Source organism: Giraffa tippelskirchi, chromosome X (assembly GCF_054371585.1).
Source record: "Giraffa tippelskirchi isolate mGirTip1 chromosome X, T2T-mGirTip1v1.2.pri, whole genome shotgun sequence".
NCBI lineage: Eukaryota > Metazoa > Chordata > Mammalia > Artiodactyla > Giraffidae > Giraffa > Giraffa tippelskirchi.
In genome coordinates, this window is record NC_137289.1 from 52906618 (window position 1) to 52929751 (window position 23134).

The 23134-nt window shown below is 40.1% G+C and overlaps 1 protein-coding gene across 1 annotated transcript in view; it reads left to right on the forward strand.

The window, feature by feature from the left end:
• The first annotated feature begins 11998 nt into the window (after positions 1 to 11998).
• IL1RAPL2 (interleukin 1 receptor accessory protein like 2) overlaps positions 11999 to 23134 on the forward strand; it is a 1535365-nt gene continuing 1524229 nt past the window's right edge. Inside the window, exon 1 of the mRNA XM_081566378.1 lies at positions 11999 to 12673. The gene's annotated coding sequence lies outside the window, so the exon portion shown is untranslated. The remainder of the gene's footprint in view (positions 12674 to 23134) is intronic.

Consider the following 23134-nt stretch of genomic DNA (forward strand, 5'->3'; position numbering starts at 1 on the left):
CAGAAGCAGGCTATTGGGCAGTCTTTAAAAATCTTTAGTGCCAGGGCTCTCTACCTCCTCCTGCTCTGGTTCAAGCCTCTTGCCCCTGCAACTAGCAGCCCCCGCTGAGTCTCCCTAAACCAGTGATCCAGGAGTGCTGGATTTCCCATAAGTGGTCTCTTCACTTTTGCTCAACACAGAGGGGGTTGCTAACAGGATCAGGGTACTACATATGTTGGCTGCTGAAATGGTTTCTTGAAGACACAGACAGGAGGGAGGGGTCATGAGATCCACTCCAGTGTCAGGGCCACGTTAGGACTTCTGTGGGTCCTAGGCATTTTTGTCTTCTTGGGTCCCTTCCTCCATAAATTTTTTAAAAACTATATTTTAGAGCTGTTGGTATAAAGATGAATATAATTTAGTCTGGTCATATTAATTTTTTCTTTTAATTTCAAAAGAAATGGAAATATTTTTGGGTACTGTGACCACTGTTCCTCATGTTCCCATGGGGTGATGGGTAGGAAACTATCTAATAGATGGTTGGTTGACCAATTCACTTCCAGATGTCAAGGGGTGGCACCACCCACAACCTTTCTCTGACTTTAATCAAGATGTTTTCTCCTCAGGCTGGCTTTTGCTGAGTTCTGCAGGCTTCTCTCTCTTTTGGCTAGATACCTGGTGAACACTTATAGCCTGAGATGAGTTATTACACAAGAGATCCATACAGGTTTTAATCATGGTGTGCAGTAGCCTACCTAGTATGTGGTAACAGTCCAGGTATGTTCTATCATAGTTTAGATTTCCACAATTTACTCCAATGTTTTCTAAGTTTCAGTCATTTATGTTCTCTTGAAAGTTTTGCCATGCCTGGATACCAACCATGGTAGTAATTTACTTAACATGTTTACTTAAATTTGATTCACATTTTTTTGTGTGTGTGGCTCCCGCCATCCTGAATATGGGATCTTACTTCCTCAACCAGGGATGGAATCTGTGCCACCAGAAGCGGAAGTGCATGATTCACTTTTTGAAAACTGTAAATACCTAGTTGAATCTCATCTTAGGCAAAAATAGCTCTGAATTCCAGGGCTTGATATACCTGACTTATGTGAGGCAGAGCATAGCAATAGTTGAGAGCAGAGACCCTGACAGACTACTGGTGTCTGAATCCTAGCTTTGCTTGCCACTTGCTAGCTGGCTCACCTGATGAATTGTTTATTCTCTTTGTGCCTTAGTTTTCTCATCTGTAAAATGGGAATAACTAATAATTCCTACTTCATGGGATTGTTGTGAGAATTAATTGAAATTATCATAGTATAGGCATATGTGGGAGATACTGTGAGTTCAGTTTTGGACCATTGCAACAAAGCAAAAAATGAAGCATCACATGATTTTTTTGTTTCCCAGTGCATAAAAAAGATATGCTGACACTCTGCTGTAGTCTATTAAGTGTGCGATAGCATTACATCCAAAACATGTATATACCTTAACTGAAAAATACTTTATTGCAAAAAATGCTAACCATCATCTGATAACACAGGTTCAATTTATTTAAAAATGTAATATCTGCAAAGCACTATAATGTGAAGCACAATAAAATGAGGTATGCCTGTATCTAACACTTTGCTAATTTTTACTATGTGCCAAGCACTGGTGGCTCAGATGGTAAAGAATCCACCTACAATGCAAGAGATCCTGGTTTGACCCCTGGAGAAGGGAATGGCAACCCACTCCGGTATTCTTCTTGCTTGGAGAATCCCATCTGCAGAGGAGACTGGTGGGCTACAGTCCGTGGGGTCACAAAGAGCCGGACCGGACTGAGTGTCTAACACTTTCACTTTCAAGCACTGTTTAAAGTGCTTTCTACATATTAGCCGTAGAAGGCAATGGCACCCCACTCCAGTACTCTTGCCTGGAAAATCCCATGGACGAAGGAGCCTGGTAGGCTGCAGTCCAGGGGGTCGCTAAGAGTCGGACACGACTGAGCGACTTTACTTTCACTTTTCACTTTCATGCATTGGAGCAGGAAATGGCAACCCACTCCAGTGTTCTTGCCTGGAGAATCTCAGGGATGGGGGAGCCTTGTGGGCTGCCATTTATAGGGTCGCACAGAGTCGGACACGACTGAAGCGACTTAGCAGCAGCAGCAGCCCTATGGCGGTAGACATAATCTATTACTCTTATTTTACCAATGATGTTATTGAGTCACAGAGAGGTGAAGTAACTTGTCTAAAGGTACCCAGCTAGTAAGTGTTGGATCTTAGATTTGAACCCTTTTAGAATGATGCTTTGTAGAGAGAACAGTCTCAATGGTAGCTGTTATGATTAAAAAAGAAAAAAAAAACAACTCAGTATACCAGTCATTTCAGTCATAGTATATTCACTGTGTTGTGTAACCATTGCTATTATCAAATTCAAAAACATTTCCATCATCCCATAAAGAGACTCCATACCCGTTAGCAGTCATTTCCCAGTCCTCCTCTCTGGAGCCCCTGTTAAACTCTAATGTACTTTCTATTTCTATGGATTTCCCTATTCTGTGTATTTCACTCAAATGCAGTCATACAATTTGTGAACATTTGTGCCTGACTTTTTCCACCTGAGGTTATCTCTGTTGTGCCATGTATCGGTACCTCAGTTTTTATGATTGAATTGTATTCCATTGTGCAGATAGACCACATTATCTTTATGCATTTGCATCCGGTGGACATTTGAGTTGTTTCCACCTTTAGGTGATTGTGAATAGAACTGCTTTGATTGTTATGAACAGTCATGTACAAGTTTTGTTGGAATATCTGTTTTCAATTTTGGGAGGTATAAATTTAGGACTGGAGTTACTGGGTCATATATTTAATTTTTTGAGGGAACACCAAACTGTTTTCTACAGCAGCTGCACTATTTTACATTCCTACCAACAAGGTAGGGTTCCAATTTATTCATATCCTCACCAACCTTTGTTATTTTCAGGGTTTTTAAAAATTACAGCCATTCTAGTGGGTGTGAAGTGGTATCACTTATGGTTTTGATTTACATTTTCCTAATGATTAATGATGTTGAGCATATTTTCATGTGTTTATTGGCCATTGTATATCTTCCTTGGAGAAATTTCTATTTGTGCCTTTTGCCTGTTTATTAACTGGGTGTTTGTCTTTTTGTTGTAGAGTTAAAGAGTTCCTTATATATTTGAATGCTAGACTCTTTATGATTTGCAAATATTTTCTACCACTTCCCAAAAGTGTAAATTTTCTTTTCACTTTCTTGTTAGGGGCCTTTGATGTTTACAATCACAAGTCTGCCCTCATGTGGTTTTGGAGTTCAAATGAATACTATCGGCATAGCCCAGTTCATTTTTAGTGGCAAATCCAGACATATGGCAGGAGCAAATCTGGTCCTTTCTGGAGGAGTCTACTTCTCAGACTTTAACAAGACCCTCACAGATAAAGCTAGCCAAACATACACACAGTTTTTTAAAAAGCTACTATCAGCACAAATAATAAACTAAAGATGTAGATCTCCAAAGTTACTATCAGATACAAATGCCTTAGAAACATGTTTAAATAAATGAGAAGATATAAAAAAGACAAGGAAGATATATTAATAAATAAATATCAGAAAGAACCAAATAGGATTTCTAGAAATGGAACTAAAAGATGAATGTTTTTTTCTTTTGTGGTAAAATAGACATCATGTAAAATTTACTATATTAGCCATTTTAAAGTGTGCAAATCAGTGGAATTTAGTACATTCATAATCCTGTGCAATCATTATGACTATCTAGTTACAGAACATTTTCATCACTCCAGAAGGTAATTTGGACCCATTAAGCACTCACTCCCCGTTTCCACCTCCCCCAGCCCTTGGCAACCATGAATCTGCTTTCTGTCTTTATAGATTTACCTACACTGGACATTTCATATAAATGGAATCATAATATTGGCCTTTTGTGTCTTTCACTTAGCATAATGCTGAGTTCACCCATGTTGTAGCATGAATCAGTATTTTATCTCTCTTACTAGGAGGCATCAGGCATCAGCCTTCAGGAGCTCAATGCCAGGGTAAAATGGATCTGATATCTTCATATAGCAGCTTGAGGTGACCTAGGTGTGGCTTCGGCACTGCTGCCCCAAGATGGCGCACTTGCCTGCCATCTCCTTGCTGAAGGCACACGGGCTGCTGCAGCCTCAGTAGGCTTTACACAGGCATGCGCTCTTGAAAACCAGATTTCTAGTTAAACCACTCTATCCATGAGGAGTCCTTCTGTTGGGCAACACTCCCTTTGTGAAGGAACTAATGATCCTTGAATGAAGACCAGGAATCTTGATTCTGTCTGTAAACTGAAGCAATCTCTAGATGGGTTTGAAGGACTCTAGCAGTCAAGAAATCTGTACCATTATGGATATTGTGCACTCATAGATGACATTTCTGCTGCAAGTGGGGATCACCTATCCCAGCTGTGGCCAGCGGTGAGGGTGGGGTGGAGGGATTTTTGCTTCCTTAAGGCCTACAGGAGCCCATTCATAGCATTGTGTGGTTTCTCATTCTTAGTTCTCCCTACAGGGAACTCTAGCTAGGCATTTGAAATATTTTCAGTCTTTGACCAAAATTTTCCATAGAGCATCCCTGATAATCCACCACAAAAAAGACTGACAGGAGGAGTGGGGTGGCTTCTGATGAAACACCAGTGATGTGATGTCAGTTTTTATTAATTATCATACATAGATTATTCATTCATGTCAAAAGCCAAAACTTTGGCTTCTTAAAAAAAGAATAAGCATAGATATAAGGGGCATGCGGCAGTTTTTCATGTCTACTTTTGTGAGAACCATAGTTTTCTGTAATTCCTTCAGAATCTTAAGACTGTCTGTATACTGACTAAGTGAGAGGAAAGCTCTCTGAGGCTATTTGCATATGTAGCCCTAGCCTTTAGAGACGACCAACCGGAGGGAAGGAAAGACAGCCTGGAGACAGATGTCTGTTCAGTTCAGTTCAGTTCAGTCGCTCAGTCGTGTCCAACTCTTTGCGACCCCATGAATCGCAGCACGCCAGGCCTCCCTGTCCATCACCAACTCCTGGAGTCTACCCAAACCCATGTCCATCGAGTCAGTGATGCCATCCAACCATCTCATCCTCTGTCGTCCCCTTCTCCTCCTGTCCCCAATCCTTCCCAGCATCAGGGTCTTTTCCAATGAGTCAACTCTTTGCATGAGGTGGCCAAAGTATTGGAGTTTCAGCTTCAACATCAGTCCTTCCAATGAACACCCAGGACTGATCTCTTTTAGGATGGACTGGTTGGATCTCCTTGCAGTCCAAGGACTCTCAAGAGTCTTCTCCAACACCACAGTTCAGAAGCATCAATTCCTTGGCACTCAGCTTTCTTCACCATCCAACTCTCACATCCATACATGACCACTGGAAAAACCATAGCCTTGACTAGATGGACCTTTGTTGGCAAAGTAATGTTTCTGCTTTTAAATATGCTATCTAGGTTGGTCATAACCTTCCTTCCAAGGAGTAAGCGTCTTTTAATTTCATGGCTGCAATCACCATCAGCAGTGATTTTGGAGCCCAAAAAAATAAAGTCTGACACTGTTTCCACTGTTTCCTCATCTATTTCCTATGAAGTGATGGGACCAAATGTCATGATCTTAGTTTTCTGAACGTTGAGCTTTAAGCCAACTTTTTCACTCTCCTCTTTCACTTTCATCAAGAGGCTCTTTAGTTCTTCTTCACTTTCTGCCATAAGGGTGGTGTCATCTGCATATCTGAGGTTATTGATATTTCTCCTGGCAATCTTGATTCCAGCTTGTGTTTCTTCCAGCCCAGCGTTTCCCATGATGTACTCTGCATATAAGTTAAATAAGCAGGGTGACAATATACAGCCTTCACGTACTCCTTTTCCTATTTAGAACCAGTCTGTTGTTCTATGTCCAGTTCTAACTGTTGCTTCCTGATCTTCATACAGGTTTCTCAAGAGACAGGTCAGATGGTCTGGTATTCCCATCTCTTTCAGAATTTTCCACAGTTTATTGTGATCCACACAGTCAAAGGCTTTGGCATAGTCAATAAAGCAGAAATAGATGTCTGTTACTACTTGCAATTTTATGTGGCAGTAAAAGTGATTGATATTTGCATTTCCTATCCTGTCTTGAAACACCACATACCCTTCAGGTTTGTTCTATGGAACTGATTTTTTTGCACATGAAATTCCAGTCCAGAAGCTGGGCCTTTTTTGCTGTAACCAAGAGTCAAGAATAAAATTCTATGATGTTTCTCTAAATTCTACCCAATTTCACTCCAATAAAAATTAACTTAAAAATTCTGCCCAATTTCTTCGGTCAGTGTTCCCAGAAAGTTTGTAGAATGACTGTTGGTAATGGCTACAAGTATTGATGCATGAATCTTTACACTACCTAGGGCATCCTGGGCTTAAGCTTCTAAAGGTCTGCTCCCTACTGCTGCATAGGGGTCCTTCAGAGGGAAACTTTTCATGACCCTCTTGATCCTTCCTATGATCTAGGAAAGTACTTTTCAGTCTACCTTGTGTGTGTCCATGCTCAGTTGTGTCTGACTGTTTGTGGTGCCACGGACTGTACCCAGGCTCCTCTGTCCATAGGATTTTCCAGGCAAGAATACTGGAGTGGGCTGCCATTTCCTACTCCAGGGGATCTTCCTGAGGCAGGGATTGAACCTGCATCTCCTGTGTCTCCTGCATTGGCAGGTGGATTCCTTACCACTGAGCGACCTCAGCTTACAGTGAAAGAAAAATACAGTCTGGTAATTACCATTGGCTTTCAGCTATTTCAAATCGTGTATTCTGACTCAGTGTCAAATAATGTATACAGGGGCCACAGAAGTGAGCAAGGCCTGGAGAGAAAGAAAATATATGAGATTTTAATATAAATCAGAACAAGACATGTGCCACAAGAGAGGGGCAAAGCAAGCTTATGGAAGTTCAAAGGAGGGAGAGTTCACTCCCAGTACAAATCCTAAAATACATGGAAGATGTGAAATTGGAGATGAATCTTGAACTATGATTGGGAGTTCTTTTCTTACTTTTTAAAAAATAAATACCATTTTCCTTCAAACTACAAAAGTAATGATTGATTGCTGTAATAAATTTGGAAAATATAAAGAAGCCACAAATGATATCAAATCATACAAGCTCACCCATAACCTTGTCTATCATCCATATGTGGTAATGACAACTTTCTTTTTTTTTCTGTATTTTTTTTACAAGTTCTGTATTACAATTAACTATCTGATATTCTATCTTAGTTATCTACCATTATATCATAATTATTTCTTACACTTTAAAAATTTTAAATTGTAGAGTATGATAGGTTATTATTCATTCATCTGTTCTCTTATTCAGTCATTCCTCCAATATTTATTGCCAACCATACACACTTTTATATTTCAGTGTCAAGGAAACTGCCTGACACGTTTGGTATGGTTAATAAATATTTATTGAATGAATGGATAGATTTCAAGCACTATTCTGAATTACCAGTTTTCTTAATCATTTTACACAATGGTAAACTTTTTTTTCCCTATTTTCCCCCTATTTTATAACCAGTACATTTTTGGGTATGAATTATTTGTGGGAAGAATTTCAGTGGGTAGATTTCAGAGATTGGAGAGAGAGTCTAGGTGGATAGCTCAAAATGAAGATGACACAGGAAGAGCGTATTTATGGGCCAGCAAATAGTTCAGTTTGGCTGGAGATGAACTATGGGAGACATGGGAGCCAGGGCTGAAACGTGATAATAGTTCTTTGCATGTGTCTAGAAGTTCCTAATTTAAAGAATGCTTTCATGAGCATCAGTTTACATATTCTTATGGCATTATTATTTCCACTTTATAATAAATGAGAAAACTGAGGGTGAGAGAGTTTGAGCTGCTCAAGTTTGCACAGCTAGTAAGAGATAGAGGTAGACTTGGGCTTTGAAATATATATATAGGAGTTTGGGTTTCATATTGAGAGTAATGGGGGGTTGGAGAGTTTGGGATTTTTTGTAAGTTAATTTATTTATTTTAATTGGAGGCTAATTACTTTACAATATTGTAGAGGTTTTTGGTTTTTGTCATACATTTACATGAATCAGCCATGGGTATACATGTGTCCCCTATCCTGAACCCCCCTCCCATCTCCTTCCCAATCCCATCCCTCAGGGTCATCCCAGTGCACTGGCGGTGCGTGCCCTGTCTCATGCATCAAACCTGGACTGGTGATCTATTTCATATATGGTAATATACATGTGTCAGTGTTATTCTCTCAAATCATCCCACCCTCGCCTTCTCCCACAGAGTCCAAAAGTCTGTTCTTTACATCTGTGTCTCTTTTGCTGTCTTGCATATAGGGTCATTGTTACCATCTTTCTACATTGCATATTTAGTTCAGTTCAGTTCAGTCGCTCAGTCGTGTCCAACTCTTTGTGACCCCATGAATCGTAGCACGCCAGGCCTCCTTATCCATCACCAACTCCCGGGAGTTTACCCAAACTCATGTCCATTAAGTTGGTGATGCCATCCAGCAATCTTACCCTCTGTCGTCCCCTTCTCCTCCTGCCCCCATTTCTTCCCAGCATCAGGGTCTTTTCCAATGAGTCAACTCTTCGCATCAGGTGGCCAAAATATTAGAGTTTCAGCTTCAACATTAGTCCTTCCAGTGAACACCCAGGACTGATCTCCTTTAGGATGGACTGGTTGGATCTCCTTGCAGTCCAAGGGACTCTCAAGAGTCTTCTCCAACACCACAGTTCAAAAGCATCAATTCTTCGGCGCTCAGCTTTCTTCACAGTCCAGCTCTCCGATCCATTCTAATCTGTTAGCAAATTTCAAATTTATCATGCAGCACTCTTTTTTTTTAAAAAAAAAATTGAAGTATAGTTGATGTACAATATTATATGTTATAGGTGTAGTACAGTAGAGTGATTCATGATTTTGAAAGGTTACCATGCATCAGTATAAACTCTAGGCATCATGTTGTATATTACATTTCCAGTATTTATTCATCTTACAACTGAAAGTATGTACCTTTTGACCACCTTCATCCATTAGAAGTTTTTAATTTCGAAGAGATCTGATTGTTCAGTTTCCCCTTTTTTTTATTTTATTATTTTTTTAAATTAGTTTATATTTCTATTTTTTAACTTTACAATATTGTATTTGTTTTGCCATACATTGCCATGAATCCACCATGGGTGTACATGTGTTCCCCTTCCAGAACCCCCCTCCCACCTCCCTCCCCATCCCATCCCTCTGGGTCATCCTGGTGCACCAGCCGCGAGCACCCTGTATCATGCATCGAACCTGGACTGGAGATTCGTTTCACATATGATAATTTACATGCTTCAATGCCATTCTCCCATATCATCCCACCCTCGCCCTCTCCCATAGAGTCCATAATACTGTTCTATTTATCTGTGTCTCTTTTGATGTCTCACATACAGGGTTATCTTTACCAATTAACTAAATACCACATATATGTGTTAGTATACTGTATTGGTGTTTTTCTTTCTGGCTTACTTCACTCTGTATAATAGGCTCCAGTTTCATCCACCTCATTAGAACTGATTCGAATGTATTCCTTTTAACGGCTGAGTAATATTCCATTGTGTATATGTACCACAGCTTCCTTATCCATTCATCTGCTGATGGGCATCTAGGCTACTTCCATGTCCTGGCTATTATAAAGAGTGCTGTGATGAACATTGGGGTACACGTGTCTCTTTCAATTCTGGTTTCCTCGGTGTGTATGCCCAGCAGTGGGATTGCTGGGTCATATGGCAGTTCTATTTCCAGTTTTTTTAAGGAATCTCCACACTGTTCTCCATAGTGGCTGTACTAGTTTTCATTCCCACCAACAGCGTAAGAGGGTTTCCTTTTCTCCACACCCTCTCCAGCATTTATTGCTTGTAGACTTTTGGATAGCAGCCATTCTGACTTGTGTGAAATGGTACCTCATTGTGGTTTTGATTTGCATTTCTCTGATAATGAGTGATGTTGAGAATCTTTTCATGTGTTTGTTAGCCATCTGTATGTCTTCTTTGGAGAAGTGTCTGTTTAGTTCTTTGGCCCACTTTTTGATTGGGTCATTTATTTTTCTGGAATTGAGCTACAGGAGTTGCTTGTATATTTTTGAGATTAATTGTTTGTCTGTTGCTTCGTTTGCTATTATTTTCTCCCATTCTGAAGGCTATCTTTTCACCTTGCTTATAGTTTCCTTTGCTGTGCAAAAGCTTTTAATTTTAATTAGGTTCCATTTGTTTATTTTTGCTTTTATTTCCAATATTCTGGGAGGTGGGTCATAGAGGATCCTGCTGTGATTTATGTTGGAGAGTGTTTTGCCTATGTTTTCCTCTAGGTGTTTTATAGTTTCTGGTCTTATGTTTAGATCTTTAATCAATTTTGAGTTTATTTTTGTGTATGGTGTTAGAAATTGTTCTAGTTTCATTCTTTTACAAGTGGTTGACCAGTTTTCCCAGCACCACTTGTTAAAGAGATTGTCTTTTCTCCATTGTATATTCTTGCCTCCTTTGTCGAAGATAAGGTGTCCATAGGTGCGTGGATTTATCTCTGGGCTTTCTATTTTGTTCCATGGATCTATATGTCTGTCCTTGTGCCAGTACCATATTGTCTTGATGACTGTGGCTTTGTAGTAGAGCCTGAAGTCAGGCAGGTTGATTCCTCCAGTTCCATTCTTCTTTCTCAAGATTGCTTTGGCTAGTCGAGGTTTTTTGTATTTCCATACAAATTGTGAAATTATTTGTTTTAGTTCTCTGAAGAATACCGTTGGTAGCTTGATAGGGGTTGCACTGAATCTATAGATTGCTTTGGGTAGTATACTCATTTTCACTCTATTGATTCTTCCAATCCGTGAACATGGTATATTTCTCCATCTATTTGTGTCCTCTTTGATTTCTTTCATCAGTGTTTTATAGTTTTCTATATATAGGTCTTTTGTTTCTTTAGGTAGATATATTCCTAAGTATTTTATTCTTTTTGTTGCGATGGTGGATGGAATTGTTTCCTTATTTTCTCTTTCTGTTTTCTCGTTGTTAGTGTATAGGAATGCAAGGGATTTCTGTGTGTTAATTTCATATCCTGCAACTTTACTCTATTCATTGATTAGCTCTAGTAATTTTCTGGTGGAGTCTTTAGGATTTTCTATGTAGAGGATCATGTCATCTGCAAACAGTGAGAGTTTTACTTCTTCTTTTCCAATCTGGATTCCTTTTATTTCTTTTTCTTCTCTGATTGCTGTGGCCAAAACTTCCAAAACTATGTTGAATATTAGTGGTGAGAGTGGGCATCCTTGTCTTGTTCCTGACTTTAGGGGAAATGCTTTCAATTTTTCACCATTTAGGATAATGTTTGCTGTGGGTTTGTCATACATAGCTTTTATTATGTTGAGGTATGTTCCTTCTATTTCTGCTTTTTCGAGGGTTTTGAAGGAGTAATAGGGGACTTAAAAATAAAAATAAAATAAGAAAATTAAATTAAATTAAAAATTAAAAATAATAATAATAAAAAAGTTTTCAAAATTTAAAAAAATGATAATAGTAAAAATATATCTAGGACTTTCTCTGGAGCTATTATGGACAGTGTGGGGTCAGTTCATTTTCAGATAGTTCCTTGGTCTAGCTTGTACTTCTCAAGGTCTCTAGGCCCATTCCTATATAGTCAGTGCTATTTACAGGGTTTTAATCTGTTGCATCTGTCACTTCCAAAGCAGTTCCCTCTGTTTCCTTTAGCTTCTTCTGTTTGTTGGTCTCTTCAGTGTCTAATTTCCGCCCTGACACAAGGGGGGCGGTGGTGGTCACTTTTTTTTTTTTTTTAGTCTCACTTGTTCGGTCGTGTTGTGGGGAGGGAGGAACACTGCAAACAAATCTCACTGGCGTGTGCTCACAATGTTTCGGCCGCTCTGGGTTTGCCCCGCTCACTGCGTGTGTGCTTTCCCAGTCTACACTGCTCAGGCTCTAGGTTGCACTGCTGGGAATTGTCTGAAGCGGCCCCTGGGGTTGCTTGTACTTCCCAGGTCTAAGCCGCTCAGGTTCTGGCTCCCAAGTACTTCACAAAGGCACAGTCTTGGTTGAGCCTGGGTTTTGCGCCCTTCCCAGGTCCGAGCAGCTCCCGTGACCAGGTTTTTGGCTAGCGCAGTCGGGGGCTGCCTCTTTTTCCCTTCCCCCGTCCCAGCCGCTTGGTTTTCTGGGTGTACAATGGGCGCAGCTTCCCAGGTGTGCCGTGCTCTCCCCTGAGGAGCTGATCTCTGGCTGCGACCCTCTCGGCGGGTGTCGACCCTTCAGAGTCTCCAGAAGTCCTGGTTAGCAGCGAGGTCTGTTTGCAATTTGGTATAGGATGCCTCTTTGGGGCCGCGATTCTGCCCTTCCGGCTCTTGCTGCGCTCCCCTGCCTGTCTCCTGCGGGGGATGGGCCGGTCCGCAGCAGGCTTGCTCTGCTCAGTCCTTTGTTCTGTGAGTGTGCCTGGCAGTGTCTTAGGTTAAGGCTTTTCGAGAGAAAGCTATCCCATGGTCTAGGTTGCTGTCTCAATCTAGTTCCCTCAGATTGCCCGCGGGGCATTCAGGCTCAGTCCTAACTCAAAGCAATGCAGTCCGCCCCTCCCTGCCCAGCCCCCACTTGCTAGTTGGGGAAGCGTACATCTGCACTGCACGCCCGCTGGGAGTTGCTGTTAGGTACGTAAACTACGGGTTTTAATTATTATTTTTTTAAATTTTATTTTTTTATAAATTTATTTACTTTAGTTGGGGGCTAATTACTTTACAATATTGTAATAGTTTTTGCCATACATTGACATGAATCAGCCATGGGTTTACATGTGTTCCCCTTCCTGGACCCCCCACCCACCTCCCTTCCCATCCCATCCCTCTGGGTCATCCCATTGCCCCGGCCCTGAGCCCTTGTCTCATGCATCGAACATGGAATGGTGTTCTGTTTCACATATGATAATATACATGTTTCAATGCTATTCTCCCAGAACGTCCCACCCTCACCTTCTCCCTCTGAGTCCATAAAATTGTTCTATGCATCTGTGTCTCTTATTCTGTCTCGCATATAGGGTTATCGTTACCATCTTTCAAATTCCATATATATGCATTAGTATACTGTATTGTTGTTTTTCTTTCTGGCTTACTTCACTCTGTATAATGGGCTCCAGTTTCATCCATCTCAGTAGAACCGATTCAAATGTATTTTTTTAATGGCTGAGTAATATTCCATTGTGTATATGTACCACAGCTTCCTTATCCATTCGTCTGCTGATGGACATCTAGGTTGCTTCCATGTCCTGGCTATTGTAAACAGTGCTGCGATGAACATTGGGGTACACGCGTCTCTTTCAATTCTGATTTCCTCGGTGTGTATGCCCAGCAGTGGGATTGCTGGGTCATATGGCAGTTCTATTCCCAGTTTTTTAAGGAATCTCCACACTGTTCTCCATAGTGGCTGTACTAGTTTGCATTCCCACCAACAGTGTAAGAGGGTTCCCTTTTCTCCACACCCTCTCCAGCATTTATTGCTTGTAGACGTTTGGATGGCAGCCATTCTGACTGGTGTGAAATGATACCTCATTGTGGTTTTGATTTGCATTTCTCTAATAATGAGCGATGTTGAGCATCTTTTCATGTGTTTGTTAGCCATCTGTATGTCTTCTTTGGAGAAGTGTCTGTTTAGTTCTTTGGCCCATTTTTTGATTGGGTCGTTTATTTTTCTGGAATTCAGCTGCAGGAGTTGCTTGTATATTTTTGAGATTAATTGTTTGTCTGTTGCTTCGTTTGCTATTATTTTCTCCCATTCTGAAGGCTATCTTTTCACCTTGCTTATATTTTCTTTTGTTGTGCAAAAGCTTTTAATTTTAATTAGGTCCCATTTGTTTATTTTTGCTTTTATTTCCAATATTCTGGGAGGTGGGTCATGGAGGATCCTGCTGTGATTTATGTCGGAGAGTGTTTTGCCTATGTTTTCCTCTAGGAGTTTTATAGTTTCTGGTCTTACGTTTAGATCTTTAATCCATTTTGAGTTTATTTTTGTGTATGGTGTTAGGAAGTGTTCTAGTTTCATCCTTTTACAAGTGGTTGACCAGTTTTCCCAGCACCACTTGTTAAAGAGATTGTCTTTTCTCCATTGTATATTCTTGCCTCCTTTGTTGAAGATAAGGTGTCCATATGTGCATGGGTTTATCTCTGGGCTTTCTATTTTGTTACATTGATCTATATTTCTATCTTTGTGCCAGTACCATACTGTCTTGATGACTGTGGCTTTGTAGTAGAGCCTGAAGTCAGGCAGGTTGATTCCTCCAGTTCCATTCTTCTTCCTCAAGATTGCTTTGGCTATTCGAGGTTTCTTATATTTCCATACAAATTGTGACATGATTTGTTCTAGTTCTGTGAAAAATACCATTGGTAGCTTGATAGGGATTGCATTGAATCTATAGATTGCTTTGGGTAGTATACTCATTTTGACTATATTAATTCTTCCAATCCATGAACACGGTATATTTCTCCATCTGTTTGTGTCCTCTTTGATTTCTTTCATCAGTGTTTTATAGTTTTCTATATATAGGTCTTTTGTTTCTTTAGGTAGGTATATTCCTAAGTATTTTATTCTTTTTGTTGCAATGGTGAATGGTATTGTTTCCTTAATTTCTCTTTCTGTTTTCTCATTCTTGGAGTATAGGAATGCAAGGGATTTCTGTGTGTTAATTTTATATCCTGCAACTTTACTATATTCATTGATTAACTCTAGTAATTTTCTAGTAGAGTCTTTAGGGTTTTCTATGTAGAGGATCATGTCATCTGCAAACAGTGAGAGTTTTACTTCTTCTTTTCCTATCTGTATTCCTTTTATTTCTTTTTCCGCTCTGGTTGCTGTGGCCAAAACTTCCAAAACTATGTTGAATAGTAGTGGTGAAAGTGGGCATCCTTGTCTTGTTCCTGACTTTAGGGGAAATGCTCTCAATTTTTCACCATTGAGGATAATGTTTGCTGTGGGTTTGTCATATATAGCTTTTATTATGTTGAGGTGTGTTCCTTCTATTCCTGCTTTCTGGAGGGTTTTTATCATAAATGGATGGTGAATTTTGTCAAAGGCTTTTTCTGCATCTATTGAGATAACCATATGGTTTTTTTCTTTCAGTTTGTTAATGTGGTGTATTACATTGATTGATTTGCAGATGTTAAAAAAAACCTTGCATTCCTGGGATAAAGCCCACTTGGTCATGATGTATGATCTTTTTAATATGATGTTGGATTCTGTTTGCTAGAATTTTATTAAGGATTTTTGCATCTATGTTCATCAGTGATATTGGCCTGTAGTTTTCCTTTTTTGTGACATCTTTGTCTGGTTTTGGAATTAGGGTGATGGTGGCCTCATAGAATGAGTTTGGAAGTTTACCATCTTCTCCAATTTTCTGGAAGAGTTTGAGTAGGATAGGTGTTAGCTATTCTCTAAATTTTTGGTAGAATTCCGCTGTGAAGCCGTCTGGTCCTGGGCTTTTGTTTGCTGGAAGATTTCTGATTACAGTTTCGATTTCCGTGCTTGTGATGGGTCTGTTAAGATCTTCTATTTCTTCCTGGTTCAGTTTTGGAAAGTTATACTTTTCTAAGAATTTGTCCATTTCTTCCAAGTTGTCCATTTTATTGGCATATAGCTGTTGGTAGTAGTCTCTTATGATCCTTTGTGTTTCTGTGGAGTCTGTTGTGATCTCTCCATTTTCATTTCTAATTTTGTTGATCTGATTCTTCTCCCTTTGTTTCTTGATGAGTCTGGCTAATGGTTTGTCAATTTTGTTTATCTTCTCGAAAAACCAGCTTTTAATTTTGTTGATTTTTGCTATGGTCTCTTTTGTTTCTTTTGCATTTATTTCTGCCCTAATTTTTAAGATTTCTTTCCTTCTACTGACCCTGGGGTTCTTCATTTCTTGCTTCTCTAGTTGCTTTAGGTGTAGAGTTAGTTGATTCATTTGATTTTTTTCTTGTTTCTTGAGGTACGCCTGTATTGCTATGAACCTTCCCCTTAGTATTGCTTTTACAGTGTCCCATAGGTTTTGGGTTGTTGTGTTTTCATTTTCATTCTTTTCTATGCATAATTTGATTTCTTTTTTGATTTCTTCTGTGATTTGTTGGTTATTCAGAAGCTTGTTGGTTAGCCTCCATATGTTGGCATTTTTAATAGTTTTTTTCCTGTAATTGAGGTCTAATCTTACTGCATTGTGGTCAGAGAAGATGGCTGGGATGATTTCAATTTTTTGGAATTTACCAAGGCTAGATTTATGGCCCAGGATGTGATCTATCCTGGAGAAAGTTCCACGTGCACTTGAGAAAAAGGTGAAATTGATTGTTTTGGGGTGGAAAGTCCTGTAAATATCAATTAAATCTAGCTGGTCTATTGTATCATTTAAAGTTTGTGTTTCCTTGTTAATTTTGTTTAGTTGATCTATCCATATGCGTGAGTGGAGCAGTAAAGTCTCCCACTATTATTGTGTTATTGTTAATTTCCCCTTTCATACTTGTTAGTATTTGCCTTATATATTGTGGTGCTCCTATGTTGGGTGCATATATATTTATGATTGTTACGTCTTCTTCTTGGATTGATCCTTTGATCTTTATGTAGTGTCCTTCTTTGTCCCTTTTCACATCCTTTATTTTAAAGTCTATTTTATCTGAAATGAGTATTGCGACTCCTGCTTTCTTTTGGTCTCCGTTTGCATGAAATATGTTTTTCCATCCCTTCACTTTCAGCCTGTGTGTGTCCCTAGTTTTGAGGTGAGTCTCTTGTAGACAGCATATATAGGGGTCTTGTTTTTGTATCCATTCAGCAACCCTTTGTCTTTTGGTTGGGGCATTCAACCCATTTACATTTAAGGTAATTATTGATAAGTATGATCCCGTTGCCATTTACTTTGTTGTTTTGAGTTCGTGTTGAAACATCCTTTCTGTGTTTCCTGTTTAGAAAAGATCCTTTAGCATTTGTTGGAGAGCTGGTTTGGTGGTGCTGAATTCCCTCAGCTCTTGCTTGTCTGTAAAGCTTTTGAATTCTCCTTCATATCTGAATGAGATCCTTGCTGGGTACAGTAATCTGGGTTGTAGATTATTCTCTTTCATTACTTTAAGTATGTCCTGCCATTCCCTTCTAGCCTGAAGGGTTTCTATTGAAAGATCAGCTGTTATCCTTATGGGGATCCCCTTGTGTGTTATTTGTTGTTTTTCCCTTGCTGCTTTTAATATTTGTTCTTTGTGTTTGATCTTTGTTAATTTGATTAATATGTGTCTTGGGGTGTTTCGCCTTGGGTTTATCCTGTTTGGAACTCTCTGGGTTTCTTGGACTTCTGTGACTATTTCTTTCCTCATTTTAGGGAAATTTTCAACTATTATCTCCTCAAGTATTTTTTCATGGCCTTTCCTTTTATCTTCTTCTTCTGGGACTCCTATGATTCGAATGTTGGGGCGTTTCATATTGTCCCAGAGGTCCCTGAGGTTTTCCTCATTTCTTTTGATTCTTTTTTCTTTTTTCCTCTCTGCTTCTTTTATTTCCATTATTCTATCTTCTACCTCACTTATCCTATCTTCTGCCTCCGTTATTCTACTGTTGGTTCCCTCCAGAGTGTCTTTTATCTCCTGTATTTCATTATTCATTCTATATTGACTCCTTTTTATTTCTTCTAAGTCCTTGATAAACATTTCTTGCATCTTCTCAATCCTTGTCTCCAGGCTATTTATCTGTAACTCCATTTTGCTTTCAAGATTTTGGATCACGCCCGCTGGGAGTTGCTGTTAGGTACGTAAACTACGGGTTTTAATTATTTATTTATTTTTCCTCCTGGTTATTTTGCCCTCTGCGATTCCAAGGCTTGCCACAGGCCTGCCTTAGAGAGTGTTTCCTGGTGTTTGGAAACTTCTATTTTAAGACTCCCTTCCTGGGACGGATCTCCATCCCTACCTCTTGTGTCTCTCTTTTTATCTTTTATATTTTTCCTACCTCCTTTCGAAGATTATGGGCTGCCTTTCTGTGTGTCTGATATCCTCTGCCAGCATTCAGAAGTTGTTTTATGGAATTTGCTCGGTGTCTAAATATTCTCTTGGTGAATTTGTGGGAGAGAAAGTCTTCTCCCCGTCCTATTCCTCCGCCATCTTAGGACTGACCCCAGTTTTCCCCTTTAGGGATCATGCTATGTCTAAGAATTCTTTGCCTAACCCCAGATCCTGAAGGCATTCTCCTATTTTCGTCCTAAAAGCTTTACACTTTTATGATATACTTTTAAATTTGTGATCCATTTGAGTACATTTTTGTATAAGATGTGAGGCTGAAGATGAGGTTTATCTTTTTGCCTATGAATATCCAATTGTTCCATCACCATTTGAATTCTTTTGAATGCTTGTCAAAAATCAATTGGGTATGTTGGCTGTGCTATGCTCAGTCGTGTCTGACTCTTGGCGACTCTATGGACTGTAGCCCACCAGGCTTCTCTGTCCATGGAATACTCCAGGCAAGAATACTGGAGTGGATTGTCATTTACTACTCCAGGGCATCTTCCCGACCCAGGGATCAAGCCTATGTCTCCTGCATCGCAGGCAGTTTCTTTACTATCTGAGCTACCAGGGAAATCCCACGGACATACTTGTGTGGGTTTATTTCTGGCATCTCTAGTCTGCTTTTCTTATTTATTGATATGTGTTTGTCTCCCTGCTAATACCGCACAGTTTTGATTTTTCTAATTATGTCTGAAAATCAAGTGGGTTGATTCCTCTCACTTTATTCTTTTAAAAAAATTGTTTGACCTATTCTAGTTCCTTTGCCTTTCCATATAAATTTTAGAACAAGGTTTTCTGTGTTTGGGGCTTCTCTGGTGGCTCGGATGGTAAAGAATCTTCCTGCAGTGCTGGAGACATGGGTTCGATCCCTGGGTCAGGAAGACCCCCTGGAGAAGAAAATGGCTACCCACTCTAGTATTCTTGCCTGGAAAATTCCATGGACAGAGGATCCTGGCCAGCTACAGTCCATGGGGTCACAAATAGCTGGACACGACCGAGCGACTAACACTTTATATGTTTAAAGTAAAAATCTTGCAGGGACCTTGCTAGGAATTGCTTTCAACCTCCATATCAAATTGGGAAGAATTGGCCCCTTTACTATGTTGAATCTTTAAACTTATGAACACTATATGTCTCTCACTGGGGGATTTGAAATAGGGTAGTAACGTGATTTGATATGTGTTTTCTGAAAATCACACTGGATGTATGGAGAACCTGTTGAGGCAGGCAGATCAATAAAGAGATGTGTAGTCATTTAGGTGAGAGAGGGTGATGGTTTGGACCAGGTGATGGAGGTGGAGAGAAGAAACTAGCTTTGAGGTTTGTTTTTGAAGTGGAAGTAATAGACTTAAATTAGAGATTAAGAGGAAAGTGTTAAGGATGATTCCTGGGTTTCTCACTTGAGCCAGAAGATGACATCTCTTACAGAGAGGAATATCACAAGGACCAAAGTTTTGGGGAAAGAGGATGAATTCGATTGTGGATGTTGTGAGTTTGGAGTGTTTGTGGGCTTTCCAGACATCTATTGTATCTAGTAGGCAGTTGAATGGGGCTTCCCTGGTGACTCAGTGGTAGAGGATCTGCCTGCCAGTGCAGGAGACACAAGTTTGACCCCTGGGTCACAAAGATCCCCTGGAGAAGGAAATGGCAACCCAGTCCAGTATTCTTGCCTGGAGAATCTCATGGACAGAGGAACCTGGCAGGTTACAGTCCATGGGGTCGCAAAGAGTTGACATGACTTAGCCACTGAACAACAACAAAGGCACTTGAATACAGAGTGAAAAGCTAAGGGGAAAATCAGTACTCCAGATATTTATATCTGTACTTAAACTTGCCCTTGTATCATTTGAATTGATACAACTGGATAACCTTGGCCCTCAAGGGTGGGGACTTGACCTCCAGGGCTCCAGAAATTTACAAAGGTTTACTCTCCCTGCTTTCTTGAGGGTTGGGCAGTAATTGTAGATTGCTTATGCCAAGGAACACGAAGAAGGTACACAGATGATGAATTAAAACTGTATATACACCCTTTAAAAAGTCTATTGCTGAAGTATTAGCACTGTATATGATTGCAGGTCAGACAAAACTATTTTTTATTTGTGATGGGAACACTGAGAGGGCAGAGTTCAATTTATACTTTTGGAGATGGTGGTGTTTTGGAGGGAGGCAGGTGGAAATGGGTACTGTAACTCATTTTAGCTGTGCCTTTATTTACCCCAGTGAAAAAGATTTGGGATCTTTTTCTGTTATTCCAATGAGTTGAATACAGGCTCCTGCTAGGGAGGAACCAGAGTCATGAACTGAGGTTTGTAGATGGTTTGTTGCAAGCAGGGTGAATAACAGGTGTGGGACTTTAAAAACAGATTCTCTTTCGTATTTCCCAGGTGCATATTTGTTTGTCTGAAACCATTTTATTTATTTTTTTAAAGGGACTGACTTTTAAAAAATTATTTATTTACTCATTCGTTCATTCATTTTTGGCTGCCCTGGCTCTTTGTTGCTTTGTGCGGGTTTTCTCTAGTTGGGAGTGAGTGGAACATACTCTTCCTTTTGGTGCATGGGCTTTTCACTGCAGTGGCTTCTCTTGTTGCGGAGCACAGGCTCTAGGTGTGTGGGTCTCAGGAGTTGTGGCACACAGGTTCGGTAGTTGCAGCTTATGGGTCCTAGAGTGTGCTGGCTCAGTAGTTGTGGCACACAGGCTTAGTTGTTCTGCAGCATGTGGAATCTTCCTGGACCAGGGATCAAACCCATGTTCCCTGCATTGGCAGGGGCAGGTGGATACTTATTCACTGTGCCACCAGGGAAGTCCAGGAAACATTTTAGAATGCTGTCAACATTGGGGGATTTCTGTAGTGATGGGAGGGGACCTGTCATGGGCTAAGAAATACAGCAAGTCCCCTACATACAAACCTTCAAGTTGCGAACTTTCAAAGATGTGATTGTGTATTCACATGTCCAATTACACCACATATCTGGTATACATTGTCATGTGCGTCCATCCTCTACTAGTGGTTGTCTTTTTGTGTTGTTCAGTCGCACAATTGTGTCTGACTCTTTGTGACCCCATGGACTGTGGCAGGCCAGGCTTCCCTGTCCTTCACTATCTCCCAGAGTTTGCTAAAATTCATGTCCACTGAGTCAATGATGCCATCCAACCATCTCATCCTCTGTCGTCTCCTTCTCCTCCTGCCTTCACTCTTTCCCAGCATCAGGGTCTTTTCCAATGAGTCGGCTCTTTGCATCAGGCGGCCAAAGTATTGGAGCTTCAGCATCAGTCCTTCCAATGAATATTCAAGGTTAATTTCCTTTAGGATTAGCTGGTTTGGTCTCCTTACAGTCCAAGGGGCTCTCAAGAGTCTTCTCTAGCACCACAGTTTGAAAGCATCAATTATTCCATGCTCAGACTTCTTTATGGTCCAACTCTCACATCTGTACATGACTACTGGAAAAACCATAGCTTTGACTATGTGTGCTTTTGTCATCAAAGTGATGTCTCTGCGTTTTAATATGCTATGTACATTTGTCAAAGTTTTTCTTCTAAGAAGCAAGCATCTTTTAATTTCACCGCTGCAGTCACCATCCACAGTGATTTTGGAGCCCAAGAAAATAAAGTCTGTCACTGTTTCCATTGTTTCCCCATGTACTTGCCTTGAAGTGATGGAACCAGATGCCATGATCTTAGTTTTTTGATTGTTGACTTTTAAGCCAGCTTTTTCACTCTCCTCTTCCATCTTCATCAAAAGGCTCTTTAGTTCCTCTTCACTTTCTGCCATGAGGGTGGTGTCATCTGCATACCTGAGGCTATTGATATTCCCCTTGGCAGTCTTGATTCCAGCTTGTGATTCATCCAGCCTGGCATTTCACATGATGTAGTCTGCATAGAAGTTAAATAGGCAAGGTGACAATATACAGCCTTGATGTACTCCTTTCCCAGTTTTGAATCAGTCTGTTGTTCCATGTCCAGTTCTAACTGTTGCTTCTTGACCTGCATACAGGTTTCTCAGGAGGCAGGTACGGTGGTCTGGGATTCCCATCTCTTTAAGAATTTTCCACAGTTTGTTGTGATCCACACAGTCAATGGTGTAGTCAACAAAGCAGAAGCAGGTGTTTTTAGCGTAGTCAGTGAAGCAGAAGTATGTTTTTCTGGAATTCTCTTGCTTTTCCTGTGATCCAACGGATACTGGCAATTTGATCTCTGGTTCCTCTGTCTTTTCTAAATTTAGCTTTTACATCTGGAAGTTCTAGGTTCATGTACTGTTGAACCCTTGCTTGAAGGATTTTAAGCATTACCTTGCTAGCATGTGAAATGAGCACAATTGTGCAGTAGTTTGAACATTGTTTGGCATTGCCCTTCTTTGGGATTGGAATGAAAACTGACTTTTTCCAGTCCTGTGGCCACTGCTGAGTTTTCCAAATTTGCTGGCATATTGAGTGCAGCACTTTCACAGCATCATCTTTTAGGATTTGAAATACTTCAGCTGGAAATCTATCACTTCCACTAGCCTTGTTCATAGTAATACTTTCTAAGGCCCCCTTGACTTTACCCTCCAGGATTTCTGGCTCATGATGAGTGACCACACCATCATGGTTGTCTGGATCATTAAGACTTTTTTGGTATAGTTGTTCTGTGTATTCTTGCCACCTCTTCTTAATATCTTCTGCTTCTGTTAGGTCCATACTGTTTCTGTCCTTTATTGTGCCCATCTTTGCATGAAATGTTCCCTTGGTATCTCTAAGTTTCTTGAAGAGATCTTTAGTCTTTCCCATCCTGTTGTTTTCCTCTATTTCTTTGCATTGTTCACTTAAGAAGGCATTCTTACCTCTCCTTGCTATTGTTTGGAACTCTGCATTCAGATGGGTATATCTTTCCCTTTCTCCTTTGCCTTTCACTTCTCTTTTTTTCTCAGTTATTTATAAGGCCTCCTTAGACAACCACTTTGTCTTCTTGCATTTGTTTTTCTTGGGGATGGTTTTGATCACTGCCTCCTGTACAATGTTATGAACCTCTGTCCATAGTTCATCAAGTACTCTGTATATCAGATCTAATCCCTTGAATCTATTTGTCCCTTCCACTGTATAATCATAAGGGATTTGATTAAGATCATACCT